We start from the raw sequence: 20780 nt of genomic DNA on the forward strand, positions 1-20780 counted from the left end.
ACATATAAAAAATAATGTTTAAAATATTTTTTTTCTATGATAGAATATAGTATTGTCATCAGTATGACATAAGTATACCAAGTTTGCTGTCGATACCACATTGGAAAGTGGGTTAAACTTTAGTTACAAGTTTTGAGGATACAACAACAGCCCGAGTGAGTTAAAAGAAAGCGTGTAAAAATTAACCCGTAAAAACAAAGTTTTTCACTATAAATCCTTTATATGCGTGGCGGCTAGAGTCATCTCGTCCTCTGGCTTGAGATGGCTGCCACCTATGGGTCAGATGATTGCCACCATTAAGCAATTGGTAATTAAATATAATTAATTTTGCCTAAACAGTGTAAAATTTTTGAAAAAAATTTTCACGAAAATAAATTGTCACGCACAACGAGTCTGTGTGCAAAATGTCAGCTCGATTGGATCACGGGAAGTGGGTTAAAAAACGACCGAAAGATTTGCACGGTCGTAAGCGCGCAAGCAAGCAAGTGAACTTAATATAAATGATTTCAAAAGAACTCGCAAACAAAACACCGCCTTGTTGTGAAAGACCCAACGCAGAAAATCCATTGTTTTTGATCTACCACGAAGCTCATGGCCCACCATGAACCGAATCCACTGCACAAAACATGGCAGCAGACGCGGATACCTAATGCACAAATGGAAAGTGAAAAACTTTACTTTGGTGTGCGACTGTGATCATCCAGAACGGACCGTAGCAATGTATAACGACGCAATCAATGCCCGATCCACAAACATACGAAGGAGCAGAGGTCGCAAACGGGTTTTGATTCCTTACCCGTACCCGGCCGGACCAGGGTCGCAAATGGGTACGGGTAGGGAACGGGTACCCATACCTGGCCGGGTACGGGTACCCGTTCCCTACCCGTACCCTACCCGAAATGAGTGACAAACGGTTACTCACCAGTGACTCACGGCTGACCCATACCTGTACCCGGCCGCACCAGGGTCACAAACGGGTACCTGTACCCGTACCTGGCCGGGTACGGGTAGCCGGGTATCGGGTAGGGTACGGGTATCGGGTACCCGGTTGCGATCTCTGCGAAGGAGACATCACAGCGATACAGTCCGGTGCTTCTGGCGCGATTGTCTGGCTTGGCCAACTGGATGTGAAATTGTAATCGTTGCTCTCCATCTACATCAGCAGCCAAACGACAGAAGAAGAAGCGAGGTGGTTTTATGAACGCCGTGTCGGCTATCCCGTAGACCTCGTGTCAATCGGGACTTTGCCCCCACTAGAATATGTTTTGCTCGTGGTAGCAGCATTGTATCAAGTACACGTCCTGATATAGTATTCGCCTATTGACGTCCTTTAATGAGTCCTTAAAATCGTGCCAATAAAATGACGTCGTTGTTTTATTCTCAAAACATTGTAACAATTGGACGTGATTTAATTTTTTATGGAATGTATTAGCACACGCTGTAACGGGCAATAAAGCATTTTAGTACCACCGTGTAAAGAATAGAGCTGAACACTGGCTCATTCATGGTTTAGGGCCACGTTATGGCCGTAGGGCTCCATTGATTCGAGCATTAATGTCTTATGTAAAGCTGATTGCAAATGATATAAGAATTCAAGAAAAGTTAAACTTTTATATTTTTTGGAGCGTGGTACGATGATGGTTGTCAACACTGGCAGCAGTTCGGTCTCTCGGCTTGGGAAACGGGCCGTCCATAAATGACGTCACGCGATTTTGGACGATTTTTAACCCCCCCCCCCCCCTTGTTACACGGCGTCACAAAAAGTCAGACCCCCCCCCTCAAATATGACGTCACAAAGCTCTGCCCCTCCCTCCCCAAAAAAAACATGCTTCAAATGGCTTTCAATAATTGTCATTGTAGTGCGTATTTAATGTGGCGCTGCACTCTGATGTTGTAGGAGAAAACATTTATTAAAAAGTCTATTTAATTAAGTAGAACGTGTTGTCTATATTATTTAAAGTTGCGCATTTTGATGTGACGTCACATTTCTCAAACTCCCCCCCCCCTCGTCACACATCGTCACAAATGTCTGACCCCCCCCCCCCCAGGTGCGTGACGTCATTTATGGACGGCCCCAACGCCGGCGAAAGTGTCCGTAAAATTGGCGTCGCAAAACGGAATACCGTATTTTAAAAAAATCGATTCTTGAACCGACTATAAACCCTGATTGGTGACGGTTAACTTATCTGCAGCGGCAGCCATCGCCCTCACAACTTCTAGAAGATAAAGGAATCCCCGTGCAAGTCGCCCATGCGTAATAGAACGCTTCATATTTTTAAATCCTTTATATTAAGTTCACTTGCTTGCTTGCGCGCTTACGACCGTGCAAATCTTTCGGTCGTTTTTTAACCCACTTCCCGTGATCCAATCGAGCTGACATTTTGCACACAGACTCGTTGTGCGTGACAATTTATTTCCGTGAAATTTTTTTCCAAAATTGTACACTTTTTAGGATTTTTTTTTATATTTAATTACCAATTGCTTAATGGTGGCAGGCAATCATCTGACCCATAGGTGGCAGCCATCTCAAGCCAGAGGAGGAGAGGACTCTAGCCGCCCGTTTCAAAGACCAATGTGGGCTGGGTTGTAGCCCATTGAACACGCATATAAAGGATTTATAGTGAAAAACTTTGTTTTTACGGGTTAATTTTTTCCCGTCCAGCTGATGTCGCTGTTTACTCAAAAAGAGCTCAGCCGGAACGTCTGTCGCCTCTTCAGTGGAAGCTGGGGGGGGGGGGGGGTCAGACGACCGGCCATGAAAAAGTGTTGGAAATTCCACGTTACTATGGCTGGAGGACGAGATTGCTCCGAGAACTCGCGCCGCATGTTTTAGAGGTCAGACATTTGTGACGTAGTGTGACGAGGGGGGGGGGGGGGGTTGAGAAATGTGACGTCACATCAAAATGCGCAACTTTAAATAAATATAGACAACACGTTCTACTTAATTAAATAGACTTTTAATACAAGTTTTCTCCTACAACATCAGAGTGCAGCGCCACATTAAATACGCACTACAATGACAATAGTTTAAAGCGATTTGAAGCATGTTTTATTTTTTGGGGGGGCAGAGCTTTGTGACGTCATATTTGAGGGGGGGTCTGACTTTTTGTGACGCCGTGTGACGAAGGGGGGGGAGGGGGGTCAAAAATCGTCCAAAATCGCGTGACGTCATTTATGGACGGCTCCTAAGATGCAGTTCCCGCACCCCCCATGAGAGCGGTTGGCTACGTACGAAAGAAGTTCCAGACACATACCGTACAAACATTACAATATAGTGATTTGGTTATATGAAAAACATACATTTGTATACAATTTAAATGGTTTTAAAATTATGAATTCTTAATCGGTGTGGTTGTAAAACGCAGGAACCGGAGAAACCCCACCACGCATAAGAATGTCAAAATACTCCGCACAGATGGATTTAAGAATTAATTCAAGAATGGATGGAGGTGGATGAGCGGCGGTTAGGAGAAAGAAGGGAGAGCGAGGGAGTGGCAGTTGTAGACACACGAAACGCCGCACAGATGGATTTAATAATCCATCCAGTAAAGGATTGACGGCGAGGTGGAAGTGAGAGAGAGACGACAAAGGGAGTGGAGAGACGTGGGGTGGGGGGTAGACATGGGAGGGGGGGCGTGGGGTGGGGGGGGACGTGGGGGTGGGGGGGGCGTGGGGTGGGGGGGAGACATGGGAGGGGGGGCGTGGGGTGGGGGGGGACGTGGAGGTGGGGGGGGCGTGGGGTGGGGGGGAGACATGGGAGGGGGGGCGTGGGGTGGGGGGAGACGTGGGAGGGGGGAGACGTGGGAGGGGGGGAGACGTGGGAGGGGGGGGCACGTGGGGGGGGGGGAGACGTGGGAGGGGGGGACACGTGGGGGGGGAGACGTGGGAGGGGGGGGCGTGGGGTGGGGGGGAGACGTGGGAGGGGGGGACGTGGGGTGGGGGGGAGACGTGGGGGGGGGGAGACGTGGGAGGGGGGGGACACGTGGGGGGGGGAGACGTGGGAGGGGGGGACACGTGGGGGGGGAGACGTGGGAGGGGGGGACGTGGGGTGGGGGGGAGACGTGGGAGGGGGGGACGTGGGGTGGGGGGGAGACGTGGGGGGGGGAGACGTGGGAGGGGGGGGGACACGTGGGGGGGGGGAGACGTGGGAGGGGGGGACGTGGGGTGGGGGGGAGACGTGGGTGGGGGGAGACGTGAGAGGGGGGGGAGACGTGGGGTGGGGGAGACGTGGGGTGGGGGGGACGTGGGGTGGGGGGTAAGCGGCTCTGCCACAGATGGATGGAGGAGGGAGGGGGGGGTGACAGGACGGGATATGGAGGGAGGAGAGAGGGAGGAGAGGGAGGTGGGGGTGTAGGGCAGGTAGGATATGAAGGTGTGGTTGAAGGAAGGCCGTCCAGAGGACCAGGTGGGTGGGTTGCCACGTACATAAGCGAGGGCGGGTGGAAGTTGAAGTGAGTTGTTCTCTACGTGGAGTCGTCTTCACATCCACTGAAATCGACTTCGTCCCGGACCTTAAACGGGACGACTGTTGCAAGGCTCGAAGGGAATTCTCACCAGGTAGGCAGCACACGCAGAACACGCCCTTGTGTGAGAAGATGGGTTCGTGTTGCATGTTGTTGTTGTCGGTGAGAGATCCGTTTTGTGTCCCGGCGTTTGTGTGCGCGGTATTTCGTGCGGTGCGCGCCGCGTACCCGGCAACGGTGAGTTCTGTTGAGTGCCGAGTGGTATCTGAACCGGTCCTGCGCGGCCACCTAGGTCGGCTCAGCCTTAAACGAGTACCGTCAATGATGCACTATGAGAACGTCAGCGCTGGTCAGAATATATTTTTTTCTTTTACCAGGTAAGGTGCAACTGGGCTATAAAGCTCTTTTTATAACTCAATCTGGCCACAAAAGATAACTCAACGAAGTGGCTTGGAGTGTGGAGATTTATAGCGGTCGCCAAATAATCTGAACGCGTGATGTTGATTCTAAATGAGGACTCGGAGAAAAATCCACTCGTCCACGTGGAGAGAAAGAACACGCAAACTCCAAATATACATAGCATCAGGGTGGCGAATCGAACCGACGACCTCCTGTAAACTCGGCGAGGTAGTTAACATCTTGCCACGAGCGCAGTGGCGTCTTTAACCACTTCCCCCCCCCCCCCCCTACCGTGTGGCGTAAAGGGCTTCACAACGCTTCCATCAACAATCCGTGTAGCCTCGACGGGAGATCGTTGTCTTTGTGCCTTCCTGCAATGTTGTCTTGAAGGCATTCAAAAGCTTTTAACGCGTGGGATTCAAACGAACGTATGGGGGTTGTTGCAATGTGCTCCTTTGGTGATACGTGATGGGCACATTCTCACAGAGAAGAGGACGATTATGACACACTGTGTGAATCTCGGCGACCCAGTTCTTGAGCGAGTGTTAAAAAAAATCGACTGGCTCGTTTTGCCGCCAGGCAACTAACCCAGCCTGTTTGTCAGCGTAATTGATGTTGTCTACGCTTATTCCGTCTACCCCTTACGAACTTTTTTCCGCCGCATCGTGCAACTATGCCTCCCCACCTTCACATCTATTCCGAGGTTGTTCTCTTTTTCGTTTTCCATTTGTCGGTTTCCAATGCATCAGTTTTTTGTGTGGATAACCCCTTTGCGGTTTACATCCTTTCGTCGATGTCAAAGCCCATCGCAGGCTCTTCATCTTGTTCTTCCTGATTTAAACGGCCGACTGTGTCTCATCCAATTCTCGTTCTGACTTCTGCATTGCCCGCCTTAATTTTCTACTTGGTTCACAGGATGTTGTATAAGGCGATGCCGATCTAATGCATTTTCACATCGGACGGACGTCTTCGATTGTTAAGCGGACGTGTTGTGCGTGACAGTTGTTTTGCTCGTGGTTATCCTGAGCCCAGCTTTGCAGCCTTCCTTGATTCAATTCTCCTAACCTCCCCCGCAGATCACATGTTCATTAGACGTCATCAAAACGGTGATGTGTATCCGATTATATTTTCGGAAAAAACTTACAGTTTTCCTGCGAATAACCTTGGCCAAAGTATGTCCGCCACGTAGGTTGGCACCTTCATGTGAGCTTATTTCCACCCGTTTCATTTTTGTACATATATTGTATTACTTGTAAATATACTTCAGTTACACCTCCCAATTTGTGGGAGCTTGGATGACTGCATTAACTTCCATCGAGTCTAGAATAGCTTTTCACACTCCACAAAGGCCAGGCACAATGTTAATCGAGTATAATGGGTCCTTTCCAGCACCTGAATCATCGTATAAATGTCGTAGAAAAACCTTGGCCAGCCTCTAATTGTATACAAATTATATTCCCAATGATCCTTGTTAACAAGTTATATTATATTTGAGCCAAGATGGGCTCACGGATCTGTCGTTTTTTCCCCTGTTTTAATGTACGAAAGATTGAGGCATTTATTGTTTTTGTAAACATTTATAATCAAGTAAATGTTCTTTAATTTCACAATTTTGGCTTCTCTACATCCATTTCGTATATTAATTATTTGTAACTACGTATACTCCGATAACTTTTAAACTTTTTATTTTAGCAGGTAAGGCTCATTGAGCTATCTAGCTCTCTTTCAAAGCGACCTGGCCACAAATGGTCCCTTAACGAAGTGGCTTATAACGTGGAAATGTATGATTATAAATGTGGAGGGAAAAACCGGAGGACCCGGAGAAAAATCGACCCGACCACGGGGAGAACATGCAATCTCCAAATATACAGCAGGCGTCGGGGTCGGAATCGAACCCGTGACCTCCTGCGTACTAGGCGAGGTTGTTAACATCTCTCCACCGACGTGCCCAATGCAAAAATGAAGTGGGTGCGTTTGTGGTTTCGCTTGAGCAATACTGTCAACACTGTCGCTTACACTCTGTATTTTTTCAACAAGCAGCATTGTGAACAGGTCAATGATTTTAAAACTGAAATCTGTAAAATGTTTCTGATTTTTGTTTTAAGTAACATACATTTTAATCTTGATTTAGCATACATTTTGTGAAATGATCCTGCTACGGAATATAAGTCATTGATCATTAGCAAAACATACTTGGCGTAAATAAAGGTATCAACCATTAAATAAATAAAATACTTAGAACGAAACCCACTATCGTGCAAATCTGCGCTCTTTCAACAGAGGAACAGGAAAACCACACAATCTCTCTCCTGAAGCGCTTGTGACGTTTAGTTCCTGCACATTGCCGCCACCACGCACATTAACAGCACAAAACGGCAGTGTGAACTGCGTGCTTGAAATGTTTGGCAAACGTATCCCTTGTATAGCGAGGTTTCCTTTTTTGAAGCAAAAAATCTCGAGTCGTCTTCACCTTCACCTAAACTGAGAGCCGGAGGAATAGTCACAGAGGAGAAGTTGCCCAGCACTATGAACCCTCGCTGGAGCCTCGTCAGTGGCGTAGTAACACGACATTATCAGCTCAGGGGGTGCGGCAATCCGTCAGGTGGAGTCCCAATATGCGATTTGTCTCCAACGGCCGCACCTCGGCTGCATTGTGTAATCGTTACGCTCGCGGTCTCGAATATTTAATGCTGTATGGGTGCTCTGTTTTAAACAATTTTTTGTTCTTTTCAAACTCTTGTTGAAAACAAATCTCATTGTGGTTGTCAAGGGGTCCCCAACTCTTAACTTTAGCCACAAGGCACCCCATTTGTGCTCCACGCTCGTTACGCAACTGACCCTCGTGTATCCCGAAACGAGGCGATGCCACGGTGAACACGTTACGGTTGCGCGGGGGTGAGATGGGAACGATGAAATGTTCATGCTACCAAGCGTGTGTGCAGCTCTTTCAGCCTTTTCTAACTTTGTAAATGTTCTTACAGAACAGGTTGGGTGCCGCACACGTGATCCATTAACGAGGCCATTTCAGCCCCTGCCTCTTGTTGGCACGCATTGATTTTTAAATTCCATTACATACTTAAACATTTTAAGTTGCACTATGTATGTATGTATGTTTACATTATTTCGCACTATACGTAGCCAACCGTACTAATCGGAGGTGCGGTGGAAGGACAAGCGTAATGCTTAAAACAATTAGTTATTGCCATTTTTTTAATACACAAAGGCAGTGGTGTACCATGGTCGACACGGACACTGGTACAGGGAATTATGGGAGCCCCCCCCCCTTCCCCCCTGTCCAGTTTTCCTCCCTCTTCATACTGCGGTGCTTGCACCCCCCCTCCACTCCTGCGGCCCGTGGGTCCTGGTGCAGCTGCACTCCCTGCACACTCGCCGTTGCTGTGCCACCACTTATCGGGTTGTTGTGTAAATATTCGGCTGAATCGTCTCACCGCGCTTGGAGGACTCGGCCCTCAATTCGAAAGCAGTGAGACTCAATTCCCGTTGGGAGGATTCACCGGGCCACTCATTTTCCTGGGTTCTGTGACAAAAAATGTACAACGGGCTTTGCCCTGTGGACAGACTGACCCTGCCATGGGAATGTGAAATTCTCACCACGAGGCTGATTTGCACGCCCAGTCCATTACTGAATGAGGCGACGAAACGATTCTGCAGTCGGCGAACCCGTGTCGTGACGGGCCGAACAAAGCGCACGTGGTCAATTGTTACATCCAATGATTAACTCTCGCATCAAAACAAGTCACGTGGTGGTCACCACTCTCAACGTTGTGCAATCCGAGGAAGCCTCAACTGCTCGCTGACAACCTGAACTGCTCCGCATCGTAGGTCCCGTGACTCGGACGATGTTGGGAGGAAGTCCCTCGAGCGGTTGCCCGCCACAGAGGGCTTCAATTCAGCCGGAACAGTCCGGAAAGCTGTTCCAGATCATTATTATGGCACATCACATCCATCTTGCCGTGTTTCGTCCTGATTTTACATACATATAAAAGCCTCTTCATAAGAATTTTGGGTCCAATAACATAGGTTTATTATGGACAGGTGTACTTTGCACTCGAGTGGTAGTGCCTTGCACCGATAATTCCACTCAAAGGCGGCCTAGAAAAACGTTCCAGAAAATATCAGGGGAGATATTCAGCCCTGCTTGTACAGTGATCGATAATAATTGGCATTACGACCTCTTTGTTAATACACTGCCGAACGAAGTGTCAGATGTGCGGGTTCTTTAACCATACTTCACCACACTGGTCAAAGGCGAGGGCCAGGACCAGTTTGAATATCAACCACTCTCATGTGAGCCGTGGCATGCCTCGTCCTCTGGGCTTTTGGGCCACTGCAGCATGACCTTTGCCTTCACCAATATCTCCTCGCAGTGACCCCTCTCCACTTTTATCTCTCTCTCTCTCTCCTCTGTACGTCACTGCATCTGCCAGCTGAGAAGGCTTCCATCCCGTGCAGTGTTCGATGTGTGATGTGGCAAAGAAGAAACCCACTGGGCGATTTTAAATTCAAATTTTCGATAGGGCCCTAGTTACAGAAACCTGGTTACACTAAAAAATAAAAATTCAGGGCTGCAACTTTAACCTTCACCTGTAAATAGTTAATAGTGCAGAGTTGAACCTTCGTTGTTTACAGAAACAGACATGACAAGCTTTTTTTTTCTGTTCCATAAACACACGCACGTTGAGTGGCTTTGGAGACAGCTTGAGGGTGTTTTTGGCAGCCGTGTTTATACCAGCGGTGAGGAACACCTTGAGATCATCATAAGCATCAACTTGTTTCGTAAATATATGAAGGAGACTCTCCTTCACATATCTGCCCATCCCAGATAAATAACAAATAATCATACAAGTATTTTGTACACAAAAGTGCGTATTTCAGCTTCTCGATTCAGTTTCCATAAGAAGCTGCCAGCCACGGAGTGGAACGTCTGACATCATTTTGCCGAACAACATGCGTTGGTACGACCCGAATAACGACTATGCAATTCAAACTAATACGATATTTATTTTACCAGGTAAGGCCCGTTGAGAGCTATATTAGTTTTTTTCAGAAGTGACCTGGCCACAAATGATAGCTCAACAAAGTGGCGTTTCATGTGGAAATTAATAGCAGCGTGATTCTAATTGTGGAGGGGGGAAAACCGGAGGACCTGGAGAAAATCCACGCGACCACAGGGAGAACATGCAAACTCCAATTGTCAAGGTATTGGGATCGAACCCACGAACTCTTGTAGACCAGGCGAGGTAGTTAACATCTCACCACCGTGGCACCCGAAAACAACAATGCTAAAAGAAGAGCTGTATGGCACAACCGTGAAAAACGTATGCGGTTAATCCAAATTGTACAATTTTTCTACGTATGCTTTCACAGCAAATATTACGTTTCGTCGTACAGTGTATTGTGACTTTTTAACTAGAGCCCTCCACCACCCAGTGACAGAGCCAATCAAATCAAGTTGTGGCTTAGTGGCCAATTGAGTTGGGTTATCAGCAAGAGGAGGAGGACTGTTGAAAAGTAATACATTTTTAACAAAACCTTGTTCCCCATTTTACGAGTGCAGAGTTGTTGTAAGTTTACTTCTGTAATATTGTTTTGAGCCGAGTTGGGTGGATTGCACATTTTTGATTGGGTGCTGTGTGTGTGTGCGCGAGATAAGGTTGTGGGGACGTGCGTATTTGGTGTATATTTTATTTGGCCGCCTTTGCAAGAGGTAGGTGACCTTGCCGCGAGCACGGTTAATGTTCCACAATATTCTCCCTTAATTATCCGAGCGTGTAATGTCCTTAAGTGGGGCCATTATGAAACTCTTTGTAGCATAATTTTTCTATCGTTAAAAATTTGCACACAAATCCATCGCATTTTGTGTGGGGTGGTGCGTGGGGGGGGGTGAAAGAGCAATTTTTTATGAGTTTAGATTTTCCATCAATTGTTTGGCCATTTTTAATGTGCACACTTTCAATTACTGAAGTACGATTCTCCTTTTCAGGTGTAATTTCTGCTCGGTGTTTCCCAGCGACAAACAAATTTTAACCATTAACCCAAAAACCAGACTTATTTTCAAAGTAATCTAAATCCAACATTCACACCTTTTTAAATATTGATCATTCGCAAAATGGAGGGGGGGACAAAACCGCCCCATGCCCTTTGGTATTTCACCGCAGCGTCCGTCACGTGATGATTACGTGCGGGCACCGACTGTTTGCCCACCTTGACCTCCTTGACTCTGCGCTTAGTTTGCCCTGTGCGTCATGTCGAAATGGCTTTGGCCAAATTGCAACGTGGAAAGAAAAGTCGGAGCCCATGCCCATTGCTGTGTTAGGAAGCCACTGCACTTTTAAATCTGGATTGAAAACGAATTTCTTTCGAACTGTTTCCTGTCTTTCCCTCGCACCTCCGATATTACCATGGTTGTCTATGTAGAAGTTCAACATTCATATACGTACATTTGTGCATGGCGTAAGTGTCGTCATCTGCAGTTGCATTTATCCGAGCGTTTCACGCCTCTGCTTTGTAGCCCAACGAGTCGGGCGTGTAATGCAACCTGTGCCATCACAAGGCTCTCTCTTGCCCCCTTCCTCATTCCCGTGAAGTAAACAACAAAAAAACCCAACTCTGAAGGGCGATGACTTGGCGCAACGCGATAAATGACTTCGGATTTTATACATCTGATGATATAGATGCAGAGCAACGAGGATAATCTCACGTACAGATGGTCAAGCCAGACAACCGTCCTCGGGAGCAGCTAAGTTGTATCGCTGTAAATGACCAACCGTAGCTCGCCCATGTCGGTATTGTCAACATGGTCAGGGGGTGCATTTGTACGCACACACACGAATATATTATAATCCAACCGGAGCATCGCTATCTGCGCCACTCAGTAATGAGGGATGCAAATGAAGATTCACTGTTAGGATCTCATAGATCACAGTTTATTAAAGCCCCTCTCTATATTGTCATATTTAATTTTCTTCTCAGCCAGGGGAGGGAGGGGATACTTTAGCCGCTTGTGGTGTAATGGTTAACAGCAGTGGTGTGACGGAAAACGGCACCACTGGACTTCAAGAGGTCACCGGTTCAATCCACTTTCCAGCGCGGCAGTTAAAACAACGGCATGTAGCGGTAGCGTAGAAGTTAGCGCGCCGTACTACGAACCTCGCCACCCGAGTTAGTTTCCCGCTCACGGCCACCAACACCAGTAACTATTATCTGAACCAGTCCCCGAGCCTCACCTAGGTCGACTCCGCCTGAAATGAGTACCTGCCGCGGTGCGTAAACATTGCCACTCGGGAGATAAAGGCGTCTGGGCGTGGTGCTGGCCAACCAACCTCTCGTATGCCGTCCCAGCCTTCATAGGTGCTCGCTAACAGCACTTGCCCCAACAGTATGTTACGGCTATATGGGGATCTTCTTTGTTTGCTTACGTGAGCGTGGGGAGTGGTGGTGCGGCGGTTAGCGTCCCGCGCTACGAAACCCGGCAACCCGAATTCGATTCGCGCTCTTGGCCACCATGATTAGATTATGAGTTTGAATTATCTGAACCTGTCCTGGTCCTCCCCTAGGTCGACTCAGCCGTCTAGTATAAATGGAGTTGGCTGATCGGCAGGTGACGCGCGGCAGAGTAAAGCGAGGGCAACTCCCACCTCGTCCAAGACGAGTGGCGAGCATGGAAGAGTGGGTCAAAACGTTCTCAAGAATGGCTCAAGAAATCTCTCTGGTGGAGGTCCTTCTGTCATCAGTTGCAGGGCTGCTCCTTTACCTTTAGAGGGAAATCGGTAATATCTAGAAGCAACAGTTATGCCCTTTGCCAAAATGCCAAATGTTTTGTATATTATACAGAGGCATTCTTCAGAGTTTGTTTGTGTGAGTGTGTGTGTGTAAATAGATATACAAATATTTGCAAGGATATCTGAACACATGGCCAGGTAGAGGCGGCTTAAGCTACCAAGAACAAAGGGAAGTAGAGTGGCGACACTCATCACAACCGGCCGAGTGCTCGGTGGCTAAAACACAGCCAGCTGTCACAGGTGAGGGGTGCAGGTGGTGCATTTGCCAGCAATCCTGGTCACGTGACCCATTCGTTGCTCATCATCATGTCAATGTTAAATCGAAATGCATATTAGCCGTCATGGTTATTCCGGCAATTAAACTAAACTATAAAAAAATGTATTTTACCCGGTAAGGCCCACTGAGCTATATAGCTCTTTTTCAGAAGCGAACTGGCCACACGATAGCTCAACAAAGTGGCTTATCACGTGGACATTTATAGCAGCAAAATACTCGAAACGCAATTTTGCTAAATAAAAATAAATCCACGCGGCCACGGGGAGAGAGACACGTAAACTCCAAATATACAGCAGGCGTCAGGGTCAGGGTTGAACCTACGACCTCCTGCATACCAGGCGAGGTAGTTAACACCTCGCAAGATGTTCACAACACGAGCACAGTCGATGGTGCTGCTGTGTAACGGTCGGCCCGATGGACTTGCCATCCAGAGGGGCAGTTGGAAACGTGGGGCAAGTTTCTGAAATAATTCCCCACACACCCCCCTAACTCTCTACAGAATAAGTTTGCACACGCGTCCATGTTGTACAAAAAGTATCCTCTCCACGGCCGCCCTTGGAATGCATCATTTCAGTAGCAACTGGTTCGGAGAGTTTTGCTTTAACTGAAGCAATCCTGCTGAAAATATCCACGAGGTAGTCCTACCCCTGCACGCAGTCTGCACAATGTAGTGCTCTCCCAAGAGGTGTATATGGGAGTTTTGTTCTGACCACCGTTTGTGCTGGCTTTTCCCCAAGCACTTTATTTGTGGTTATAGCCGCATCTTTTTTTTTCAAAGGGCAGCTCACCGGCCCATCACCTAATGGCTTCTTTGTCATCTTAGCGCTCGCTAGTAACGCATGAATAATCGGTGTGTTTTTTCCACAAGAAACGATGGACTTTGAGGCCATGCCTTCATTTTGCATGACTCATTTATGCGCGCAATACACAGGGCGCCTGGTAATTTGTCGACAAACAAATATTGCAAACACTCGTGATGTGTGCACAACCGACCTGGGCCTGGTACCAGTTGCAAAAAAATATTTTTTAAACAGCTGCCGAGCACAGCTCCAACGGCCCGCCCCGGGGCCCAAAATATCAAACTGCCAGCAACAAACAGCACCACCACAAGTTTGTAAAGGACAAGTGCGAACACGTTTCTTGATTGAGCAAGGTCATTGTAGAGAGCTTGAAGGGGAAGAAATGATGATGACAATGATGGGAGGAGGGAATTCCAAAGTGGAGCAGTAGAATGAGAAGTGGTGTGACCTCTAGTGTGGTTGAGTGGATGAGTGGACGACTGAGTCGGTGAGGTGAGCGAATGGATGAATAGGTGAGTGTATTGTGACTTGCGGTGAGTGAGTTGGCGAAGTTTGTGAGCGAATGAGTGGGTGACTGGGTGTGTTGTGACATGCAAGTGTGGTTTTCGAACACGGTGTGATGATGGGTGTGATGAAATAGCCAGTGTCCGGTGGTAGACAGTCCTCGACATGTGAAGAGGAACCAAAGAGTGAAGGTCACCGGGACAGAAACCATGGTGGTCATGATAGACGAGTGATGTGGAGGCGAGGTGACCATCGTTTTGAGTGAGTGACCTAAAGTGAATCGGTGAAGCATGTGTTGGCCTTCTGGAGAGAGAAATATGGGAAGGATGCATTGTCTGCTCATTGATTCAACTTCTTATATTCCCAATAGCGGCGTTTCAATTATTGTCACGTGTCATGTACGTATTTGAAAATTTCGTGTCAAACTGCGACAATTTTTTTAATAGAAAGTGTCCTTGTCCTTTTAAGATTAAGCAGTTCATCAGCATTGCTTTAAACAAGCTTGACTGCTTATGACAAATTGAAGATGGGGAACCGAAAATATGCACTGCCAGGAATCTCGCGTGAGGCTGATTGGATGTGTAAAAAATTAACCCGTAAAAACATAGTTTTTCACTATAAATCCTTTATATGCGTGGCATCGGTTTTATTTTATTATTCATTTCTGTTTTTCTTGAGTAAGAGTTTCATTTTTATCACATTGGCATTTTAAATTAAATATGATATATTTTTTTTCACGAAAATAAATTGTCACGCACAACGAATCTGTGCAAAATGTCAGCTCGATTGGATCACGGGAAGTGGGTTAAAAAAACGACCGAAAGATTTGCACGGTCGTAAGCGTGCAAGCAAGTGAACTTAATATAAAGGATTTAAAAAACATATAAATGATTTCTTTTGGAGAGAACATTTTGAGGAGATGGAAGCGTCATGTCATCTTGACAATTTTGTTGGACTTCCCTTCTGTGCCCCCCTCTGCTCCACCATCTCCCCCATAGCCACCAAAATCGGGTGCGCCGCGTAAGGCTTTTAAAAAGAGAACCAAGATTCATATTTGCATAATGCTTGTTAAATATTAACTTGGCAGCGCCATTCAGTGGCAAAGTCGGGCCTGTTCTTGCTTTTAAAACAACATTTTCTTTTCCGCACCGCGATTTAAAGCGGCCGCAAAAGAGCAGGCGTGCATAAAGGTGCAGCCACGCAATTTCTTTCCTACGCCACTGCTGGCAGAAGGGGCTACTTATTCTTAGGTTTTTTTCGGTAAAGTCACGTAGGTAAAACATTAAAATTAATAAAAGTAAAATAAAATAAAAATCACGACGTTTCGGAGGCAACACAAGTCTCCGTCATCAGGTGGGACCGTCACAGCCAGATTAGCTGCATCAAGTGAGGCAATAATTCAAGATGTAATCCCTTAAATGCAAGTTGAGGGGGGGATTACATCTTGAATCCTTGCCTCACTTGATGCAGCAAATCTGGCTGTGACGGTCCCACCTGATGACGGAGACTTGTGTTGCCTCCGAAACGTCGTGATTTTTATTTTATTTTACTTTTATTAATTTTGATGTTTTACCTACGTGACTTTACCGAAAAAACCTAAGAATATGAATCCTTGCAGCCACGAAAGCTTCAAATCTAGAAAGAAGGGGCTACTTCTTCTCTCGATGGTATTTTTGGGTCGACTCTTGCATGCTGGCCAGACGTATCCTATGCGAGTACCCACACTTTATCCCACCACACGTGTGTGGCGGATATGTCGATCCACAAAATGTACCGTACCCATTTATGCAGCTCTGTAGGCACAGGTGGAAGGATTTAAAGAAACTTGCCCCATTGCTTCAATTGCCGCGCGAGGAAAGTGAACCGAGGCTGCGACCTCGAGTGTGCTGTGACCATTGACACTGCGAAAGAATCGCCCACCCATTGTCGCGTACGTAAACGCTCTGCACAGAGAAAGTAAAAAAAAGAAACTCACCGATTAGCGCAATTAGACTGGCAGATTAAGTCCTGTTCTTCCGCTGGATTTCATTTGCCCAAGGGCAGGTCCCTGGCTCTCAAACTCGATGCCACGGTGGTGAGATGTTAACTATCTCACCTGGTATACAGGAGGTCGTGGGTTCGATCCCGACCCGCCTGTGTATATGGAGTTTGCATGCTCTCCCCATAGTCTCGTGGATTTTTCTTCAGGTCCTCCGGTTTCCCACCCCCCCCCCCCGCCCATTTAGAAACACGCGTTTAGAGTATTTGGCTGCGATACATTTCCACACGACAATAAGTCACTTCGTTGAGCTATCATTTGTGGCCAGGTCGCTTCTGAAAAAAGAGCTGTACAGCTCAGTGGGCCTTACCTGGTAAAACAAAAAAATTTGGTTGGTTTACAGTTTTTATTCAATTCTATCTCACTACCCCTGTTTACTCCCCATCATCACGAGCTGCTGTGGTGCTTTGTTTACACTGGACGCGTAATCTCCTTGTGGTTGCCGGGCTTATCTCCACGCATGGCAGTTGAAACAATGGGGTGGGTTTCGCAAATCAGCCAGAAGTACTATTACAGTGCACCACGTTTGGTTTGATTGGCAGGTGGCGGCGTAAGGTGGGGCGAAGTGTGGGTACTTCCACCTCTTCCATCGCACTCACTCGTGTAACAAAGACAAAGGTCCACGGTAAAGCCTTAACAGACTGTTGGGGCAAGTGCTGTTCGCGAGCACCTAATGAAGGTAGGCGCGGCACACGAGGGACGGGGTGGGTGGCCAGAACCACGCCTGGGTGCCTTTGTCTCCCCAGTGGCGATGTTTACACACCGCACCGGGTATTCATTTGAGGCCGAGTCAACCTAGGGAAAGCCCAGGACAGGTTCAGATCATCGTTGCTGGTGTTAGCGCAGCGCTAACTGCACGCACGTCAACGCACTCGCAAAGCATTTCAAGCCGGAGCCGACTTCCCCGAAACACTTGCATAACGGCCCATATCAAGTCACTTTGAAAACGTACACCCCCCTGTCTCATTAACATTTAGTTTTTTTCCATTGGCCTCCAGAAACTTAATTGGCAAGGGGAGGGGAGGCGAAAACTGGAGATCGTTTTTTCTGAACCCTTGAGAGATTTTACTGGGGCATGCGTGAAAGAGTGTGGAGCATGACCAGATGTGGCTGCAGGGAAATTACACTGGCACACCTTTCATGGCGAAACCAAATAGAACCCCTTTTTATCCTGTCTCCACGCACGAGTAACAAACATGTTGTAGCTCGTCAGTCTCTTGGCTTTCAACAACTAAATTATCCGGCAACATTGTTTTGTTTGCGGACCAGTTCTCATCTAAATTGAACACATTCCTGCGGAGGGAGCTGGTAGGAACGTTGGGTTGCTCGGTCAATGGCCTGCAAGGTCAACGGCGGCGTGGTGTATTCCGCAAATATGCCCGACTGTGAGGGCGGGCACAAGCCGGCGTGAGTAGGTTAAACGTTGAGTTTTATAAGGGCACCACGGGGTAAACCAGCCACTTCCCACCCAGCCCCACCCTCCCCTCTGCACGACGGACGGACACAATAATCCGCTGTGGGCTGGTGTAACCAGGAGGTTCCTACCAGTAAAACGAATTTCTTTAGAACTGCTTCTTGTGTTTAGTTTGGTGTGTCCCCCCCCCCCCCGCCTGCTTCCCTGATTTAGGACGGTTAGCTACGTATGGTGTGAAAGAAGTTCAACATACGTACACACACACACGTGATGCACTGCCTCTGCGAGAGTTTCGAACGGTCTCTTGGTCTCTTGACACGACAGCGATAGCCAAGATCACGGGTGGAAGGGGGGAGGAATTACTAATATATTACTAATAAAATATTACTATGAGCTAAGAATGTGCGTGTGTCGCGCGTGACGACACTCCACATGAGCCCCCCCCCCCCCCACGTGACCTCACTCTATCCACACCCCCCTCATTAATATTCATGAGTGGGTGACGTCACTCCACATGCCGCACCCCTCCACAATAACCATGAGCGGGTGACGTCACCACATGCTGCACCCCTCCACAATAACCATGAGCGGGTGACGTCACTCCACATGCCGCACCCCTCCACAATAACCATGAGGGGTGACGTCACCACATGCCGCACCCCTCCACAATAACCATGAGGGGTGACGTCACCACATGCTGCACCCCTCCACAATAACCACGAGCGGGTGACGTCACCACATGCTGCACCCCTCCACAATAACCACGAGCGGGTGACGTCACCACATGCTGCACCCCTCCACAATAACCACGAGCGGGTGACGTTACCACATGCTGCACCCCTCCACAATAACCACGAGCGGGTGACGTCACCACATGCTGCACCCCTCCACAATAACCACGAGCGGGTGACGTCACCACATGCTGCACCCCTCCACAATAACCATGAGCGAGTGACGTTACCACATGTTGCACCCCTCCACAATAACCACGAGCGGGTGACGTCACCACATGCTGCACCCCTCCACAATAACCACGAGCGGGTGACGTCACCACATGCTGCACCCCTCCACAATAACCACGAGCGGGTGACGTTACCACATGCTGCACCCCTCCACAATAACCACGAGCGGGTGACGTCACCACATGCTGCACCCCTCCACAATAACCATGAGCGGGTGACGTTACCACATGCTGTACCCCTCCACAATAACCATTAGCGGGTGACGTCACCACATGCTGCACCCCTCCACAATAACCATGAGCGGGTGACGTCACTCCACATGGGGCAACCCCCCCCACCGCTCATTAATCATGAACTGAACACTTTTTCTATTGAATATTTCGGATGTACTGCAATATACACCCGTCCTCGGACGGGCAAACAAGCTCGTGATAAACAACATCCCCAGCTCTTGCACTTTGACCTTTTTTCGGCAAGCGAGAGGTGACTTAGTGCTGTCACGGAGACTTCTGGCGAGCCCAGGTTGTGTGTGTGTGTGAAGGTCAAAGAACTCTGAGCATGTTTTATTGATCGTGTGCTGTCATAAACGAGAGCAAAATAGCAGAGGTTGCTCTGTTAATGTGGCGGCGGTGGTGGTGGTGGTGCAAGGAGGAGACGTAGATTGCCGGTTGTATATTTTTTTACGACCCATGTCATATTTTTGTTTATGCTTTGGTTGCACCGAAGAGGATTGGTAATGCAGCGTGTTAGCACGCTGCGCTACCAACCGAGCTGCCCGAGTTTGATTCCCGCTCACAGCCAGCAACACCAGTGATGATTATTTGAAACGGTCCTTGGTCGACTCGGGTCTCGAATGAGTTACTGGTGCGAAGTGTAAAACATCGCCACGAGTTGGGCGTGGTGCTGGCCACCCACCCACCCACTCGTGTGCCGTGCCGGCCATCCACCCACCCACCCACTCGTGTGCCGTGACGTCCTTCACAGGTATTGCTGCTCCAAAGCAGCACTTGCCCCAACAGTCCTTAAGACTATACGGGGGATCTTTGTCTTGGTCACACTTATCCGGGTGTGTGTGGCAAGCGTGTGTGTTTGGCCAACAACATGCCACTTAACAAAGGAACCACCTTGATGTTAAGAATGCAACTCAAATAATTTTCCGTTATTTTGTCAATAAACAGGATTGTACGGCCGTTTGGGTTCAAACGTCCCACGGCTGGTCACCTGTTTGTTTTTCCTTCGCCGTTCATTAGACTGGCAACACGAATTGCAGTTGTTAAAATACACATAGCGTGTGTTTACTTAAAACACAATTATCATGTTCAGCCTTTTGTCAACGCAGTGCTAGATGAAGTCCTTCCCATGTCACATCGGTCAAGGGGTGGGGAGGGGGGTGCCCATACTTCACCACGCTGGTTGTTGAAGAAGGGGGCCCAGGACCGTGTGGGTGCCGCGGTAGTGAGATGTTAACTGTTAACTACCTCGCCTAGTATACAGGAGGTCGTGGATTCAATTCTGACGCTGACACCTGCTGTGTCTCTCCCCGTGGTCGCATGGATTTTTCTCCGGTTCCTCAGATTTTTGCCTCGACGTAGAAACATTCGTTAAGAGTATTTGGCTGCTATACATTTCCATATGTTAAGCCATTTCATTGGGCTATCACTTTTGGCCAGGTCGCTTCTTAAAAAAGAGCTAATATAGCTCAGTGGGGGCCTTACTTGGCATGAATAAAACTCGTTTAGCATGGGGATGCCATCTCTGATGGACAAAAAATCGGGACGAATTGTGAGAAGAAGAATTTTTTTCTCACGAGACTACAAAGTCGGCATCCTAAATGCATCGTCTTGAGCGATTGTGTGGTATTACATCTTAACTTAAAGCTTTCGTGCCTGCAGGAATTCATATTCTTTGGGTCTTTCGGGAAAGTCACGTAGATAGGTTCAACGACTTTACCGAAAGACCCAAATAATACGATGTATATATTGTTTCTAGATTTGAAGCGTTCGTGACTGCAAAGATTCATACTCTTAGTTCTTTCGGTAAAGTCACGTAGGCAAAAAATAAAAATTAAAATTAATAAAAATAAAATAATAAAAATCACGACGATTCGGAGGCAACACAAGT

At 47.8% G+C, this 20780-nt stretch overlaps 1 protein-coding gene across 1 annotated transcript in view; it reads left to right on the forward strand.

Moving 5' to 3' along the window:
* Positions 1 to 4402: 4402 nt before the first annotated feature.
* UGT8 (UDP glycosyltransferase 8) overlaps positions 4403 to 20780 on the forward strand; it is a 45251-nt gene continuing 28873 nt past the window's right edge. Inside the window, exon 1 of the mRNA XM_061571081.1 lies at positions 4403 to 4557. The gene's annotated coding sequence lies outside the window, so the exon portion shown is untranslated. The remainder of the gene's footprint in view (positions 4558 to 20780) is intronic.

Source organism: Lethenteron reissneri, chromosome 47 (genome assembly GCF_015708825.2).
Source record: "Lethenteron reissneri isolate LAM-NWPU_2019-01 chromosome 47, ASM1570882v1, whole genome shotgun sequence".
Lineage (NCBI taxonomy): Eukaryota > Metazoa > Chordata > Hyperoartia > Petromyzontiformes > Petromyzontidae > Lethenteron > Lethenteron reissneri.